The 5609-nt window shown below is 39.3% G+C and overlaps 1 non-coding gene across 1 annotated transcript; it reads right to left on the bottom strand.

Annotated features, from left to right (window-relative positions):
* Positions 1 to 2224: 2224 nt before the first annotated feature.
* On the bottom strand, positions 2225 to 2306 carry LOC115066891. The gene has a single exon (XR_003846342.1). It is a non-coding gene; the product is annotated as a small nucleolar RNA SNORD45 (small nucleolar RNA).
* Between the last annotated feature and the right edge of the window lie 3303 nt (positions 2307 to 5609).

Below are 5609 nucleotides of genomic sequence, written 5' to 3'. Positions count from 1 at the left end.
TAGAGAATCATAGGCATTTTCATGTCATTGTCTCACAAAGCATGAAGGATTTGTTTGGTTTCATCATTAAGCAAAACATATTCATAGTCTTTCTAGATATTGAAGGACAGGGAACACCTACTTGAGAATAATAATTTGAGAACAAGACGGGACGAAGTCATTAGATTCATTATTTTAAAAAGTGTTTACAAATTTAACAAGTAGAGAATTAAAACTATTGACAATAATGTGAATGAGAATAGTGCAATTTTTACTAATTTAGCTGTTTGTGAACTCAACCATTCTTCAATTTCATGACAATTAATGAAAACAAATTTAGCATTTTTCTTTAATTTTCACTCCTTCCCTCTCTGAAGAAGGTTTTAAGGAGCAATATAAAATGAGACCTTGCTCTCTCAACTAGACTCAAGTTGCTGTGAATTCTAGTTTGGCTGTCTTCCTGACACATAATTACTGTGACTAGGAGCAGAAAAGGTGATATATTTATCTGCATTGCTTCCCGAGAGCAGATATATAATTCTACAGTTTAACATGAGAAAGTAAGAGAAGTCACTCTAAAGGGTGTGGGAGTGTTGCAATTCTAGCAGAGTTGATCACCTAGAGTGGGGAGGGTGCAGTAGGCACGGTGCCTGCCACGGAAGCACAAGGACTCAAGTTCGGATCCCAGCATCTATAAAAAGCCAGGAGCGCTAGAAACCCCAGCAAAGTGGGGCAGAACCAGGCTGGTTCTTGGGGCTCCCTGACCAGCCAATCTCCCTGAAATGGCCCAGGACAGGTTCAGTGAGAGATGCTGTCTCAAAAAGCAGAAGGTGGAGAGCAACCAAGGAGGAAACCCGCACTGAACTCCAGCCAACACGGGCCATACAGGAATTCTGCATGTGCTGCACACATGTGCACGCACCCATATACACATGCATACACACACATGCACATACGTGTACACACAAGTTGATTAATTTAATAATTTTCAATATTTAGTAGACTCAGCTAAGCAAGTCTTAAATCTTTATTTGTTTAAGACATATCTAAAGTAAGTTCCTAATTTCATCGTGGCTTAACATTTTTGTAATTTCAATAATTTTGTAAAAAATTTGGCTCATCTAGAAATATACTCATATACATAAATTAAAAGTAATAAAAATATTCAAAAAAGAAAACCAGGCTAAGTACTTCTCAGAACGTGAATTCTGAGATTTGTAAGATCTTTTTGTTTTCAAAACAAGAAAATTCACAACTGAAGCCAAGTTAAACAATGTACTGAAACATGATTATATAACTTTAAATATCAAGCGGCTGAACAGTGTAAGGATAAGAAGATTATAGCTGTCACAGAAACTTTGGTTAAATGTATTCTTTTTGATGGGGCTGTCACTTAACAAATTTCTTTCACATATATTATCATGTATAATCCACATAACTATGTATAGAGTAATTAGACATACTTGTCTAGGAAGGCAAAGTGTGCACTGTGAACTGTCATAGAACATGAGAGGCTGTAATTAGCACTATTCTTGTTAGTCAGTATGAAATGTTTTGGCATGGTGAAATCACCTCGGCTACACCTGAGGGCTGTGTAGCACGCAGAAACAGATCATTGAGATTCTTAGGCACCACATATTTACTTGTCTAATAAAACAAATGTCAAGCACAATTTATATTGAATATTAACATTGTTTTTGTTTAGTTTTCTGTTTTGGTTTTTTATAAAGTATCATGTAATCCAGATTGGTCTTTAACTCCTAATTCTCCTGCCTCTAAGCACTAAAGGCTGAGTTTGCAGGCATGTGTAACCACACACAGCCCAAGAATTAACACTTTATGAATGAATGTGTCAACATGTATCATCAACCCACTAAGAATTAGTTTCTTTAAAGGTAGTTTGGATTTCTTCATCATGGTATGTCATCTAGTAATTGTGCATTTATGCGCTCATAATTTATTTTGCCAAATGAATTTTATTAGTATTGTGTTTACTGATTAAAGGCACATTAAAAAAAACTAAATAGAAGAACAAAACTTTTATTTCTCTGAAAAACACATACCAAATCTTGGTAACTATGCGTGAAAGTGTAAATATCTACGGGCAGGGTGTAAATAAGCTATTCAAAAAGACATGATGTAGTTAGGAAATACTGTCATCTCACTATAAACCACATCCTTCTTGAATATTAAATTGTCATAAATTGTTAACACTTCAACGAGTGCAATATTTCCCATAATAAAAATTGCCACAGTGTTGTTTTAGAGCTACAGGTGTTATTCCACATCAGTAAATTCAGATAATACATGCTAGTTCAACACTGACCGCCTCCATGTGTTTAAAGTCATAAAAACAATCACTGAAACTGGGTAAATAAGGAATGAAAATGTGGTTTCCTCACTCAAGGAGAGTATTCTAGAAGTCAGTCCACTTAGTGGTAAATAATGTTTGACATTTTGGTCAGAAACAAAAGAAGAACACATTTCCACAAAGATTCAACTTCCTGGACAAAGTTGAACATCTTTTAATACCTCTTTTCAGTGGAGACCTAACTATGGCTGGTATGGCTTGACCAGTCATTCAAAGGAAGTCAAGTAGTCTTGCATACAGGTTGAATCAGAATATAATCCTAAAATTAGCTCTTTTGAGGTTTTAATATTTTTAAATTGTTCATTATGGTTCCCATCCTAAGGTCTCAGTATGTTCTGTATGAATCAACTGGCTTCTGTCCAGTAGAGGGCATGGCTGTGTATTTATGCAAGCTCTACATGGACAGGAAAATTCAAGGAAAAAAGTTCACTGGATAAATTCTTTGTTTATTTTCAAGACAAAAAACTGAGTTCCTAGGGAAAGGATGGGCTAAGTAGGGAAGACAACCAGAGTAACATTCTGTTTTTAAATATCAATGTTAATGGATATTTCAATCTCATCATGACTTGGATAAAATTCATTATTGATGGGGCTGGAGAGATGGCTGAGCAGTTGAGAGCACTGACTGTTCTGGCAGAGGACCTGTGTTCAATTCCCAGTACCTTCCTGATGGACAGCAACCCTGAGTAACTCCAGTTCCAGTGGATCTGACACCCTCGTCTGGCCTCCACGGGCACTGCATGCGTGCAGGGAAAACACTGATACACATCATAAATAAAAATTAGCCAGGTCATATATTCATCAAACTCTGGTGCACCCAACTTCATCAAAATAATACTACAGGACTTTAAGACCCAGATTAACCCCAAATCATTAATAGTAGGCTACTTCAATACCTCACTGTCTCCACTAGATAGGTCAACAGGGCAGAGAGTTAACCGAGAGACATCTGGATTAAACAAAACCACATACCAAATGGACTTAATAGATATCTACTGAGTATTCCACCCAAGCACCAAAGGACATACTTTCTACTCAGTACCCCATGGAACCTTGTCCAAAATCAACCATGTACTGGGGCACATAAGAAACCTCAACAAATAGAAAAAGACTGAAATAATTCCATGCATTCTATCAGATCACAATGCAATAAAGCTTACAATCAACACCTGAAGAAGCCCTAACCACCACATGAACACGTAGAGATTAAACAACACACTCCTGAATGATGAATGGGTCAAAAGAGAAATTAAGAAAGTAATAAAAGCATACCTGGAATTAAATGAAAAGGACAATACAACATGACAAAACCTCTGGGACACGCTGAAAAGTGGTCCTAAGAGGTATGGGGACACTGCGCTCTCTCTGGGTGCAGGGTGCGCTCACTCCCTGTGGATCCGCAGACTGCTCTGGGAAGCTGTGGCTCCGGGAGTGGCGAGTGCCCTGCAGGCTTTCCCGGCAGCTCGGCCCCGTGTCTCTGGAGCTGGCGACAGCTGGTGGCTGTCAACTTCTCTGGTGCTGAGAGCTTACTCTGCTACTGGAGCATTGTCCAGCCAGAATCCCGTCTCTATTTCACCTGTGTACCCTTTCTAAGGATTCGAGGCTCCTGGCCACTGAAGCCACGCAGGGAAGGAGTACGGAGACGGCAAAAGCTAGGATGTCCGTGGGTCGGTAACGGAGAGTGCTGCCCTCCGGGGGAATCAGGTCACCGGTACACAAGACTTAAGGCTCGGTTCAGTCTGTGCTTACAGCTTTATTGTCTGTAGGACCCAATCTCTGGGACCCAGTCTCTGACCCGTTCTCTCGTGCCCAATCTCCCATGCCCAATATCCCACTATTAAGAGAAGACTAGCATATTTTATACCATGGGGGTATTGGTAAAAGCTTTGGGTGTTAGATGCTCTGTGAGATATTCTATTTACATGTGGAAGTGGTTTTCTGCCACACTGCTAGACTTCTGGCCACCTGTAAAAATTACACAGGAAGGCATGGTATGCCTAGAGCCAAAGGCCATGTTTATGTCAGGGCATTTGTGGTGGCCACGTCAAAGGGAGAGACAGGAAAGATGCCGGAAAGCACCTTGCTATGAAAAGGAGCCCGCAGCACATATCCGAGCTGCATGAGCTGTCCGGTGTGAAGGGGCTTACAACTTTGCATAACAGAGGTCTCCAACATCTTCCTCTCTTTGATTTAAATATGAAGAAGTGCCATGCCAGCCCTACGGGTTAACTCATTTCATCTCAGGAGAATCCAAAGTTTGATAACTGACCATGACCTGTTTCCTGTATTGATTTTTAATAAATGGCAGTAACTGTCAGCAGAGAAATCTTAAAAAACAGTGAGCAAGCACAATATACAGCATTATCAGAGGGTAACAAGGGATAGGAGCCAAGGGATTGCTAAGCCAAATAGATTACAAAGTTTTGAGAGTGTAAACATTGGTTTTAACAATATTTGATTCAATTACAAAGAAACAGTACTTTTCCCAATATTACATAGTCCCTATGTTTAACAGTTATCAAGTCCAATTTTCTTTTATATGAAGTACAGTTCTGGTGAGAAAGTTTATTTTGGAGAAATTCTAGGCTGCCAGTCACTGATGTCACTGCTTGGTTCAGCCAAAGGCAGGGTCGGGTACAGCTTGTTGTCATGGCAACGCCTCCAGCATCCAGTGAAAGTTCAGTCTCTCCCAGTGGGGGGAAGAAGATTTCTTTTCTCTGCTAGCAGCTGTATAGGAGAAAAAGCTTCTCACACCTGAAATGTGATTGTTAGCCAGGTGTTTGAATCCACTTACCAGGAAACCCTTCCCATTCAAATTAGCAAAAAAAAAATAAAATACCTTGGAATAAACCTGACCAAAGATATTAAAGAGCTCTACAAGGAAAATTTTAAATCTTTAAAGGAAGAAATTGAGGAAGACATCAGAAGATGGAAGGCCCACCCATGCTCATGGTTTAGAATAATCAATATTGTGAAAATGATCATCCTGCCAAAAGCCATTTATAGATTCAATGCAATGCTAATCAAAAGTCCCATGATATTTTTTCACAAAATTGGAAAAAACCATCCTAAGATTCATATGGAAGCACAAAATACCTCAGATAGCCAAAACAACCCTGAGCACTAAGAGCAATGCCGGGGGGGATTACTATAACAGATTTTAAGCTCCACTACAGAGCTATAGTCATAAAAACAATATGGTACTGGCACAAAAATAGACCCATAGACCAATGGAACAAAATTGAAGACCCAAATATGA

Source organism: Nannospalax galili, unplaced genomic scaffold, assembly GCF_000622305.1.
Source record: "Nannospalax galili isolate Female #2095 unplaced genomic scaffold, S.galili_v1.0 scaffold824, whole genome shotgun sequence".
Taxonomy (NCBI): domain Eukaryota; kingdom Metazoa; phylum Chordata; class Mammalia; order Rodentia; family Spalacidae; genus Nannospalax; species Nannospalax galili.
The sequence above is the reverse complement of the archived record's forward strand: the minus strand, read 5'-3'. Positions and strand labels throughout refer to the sequence as shown.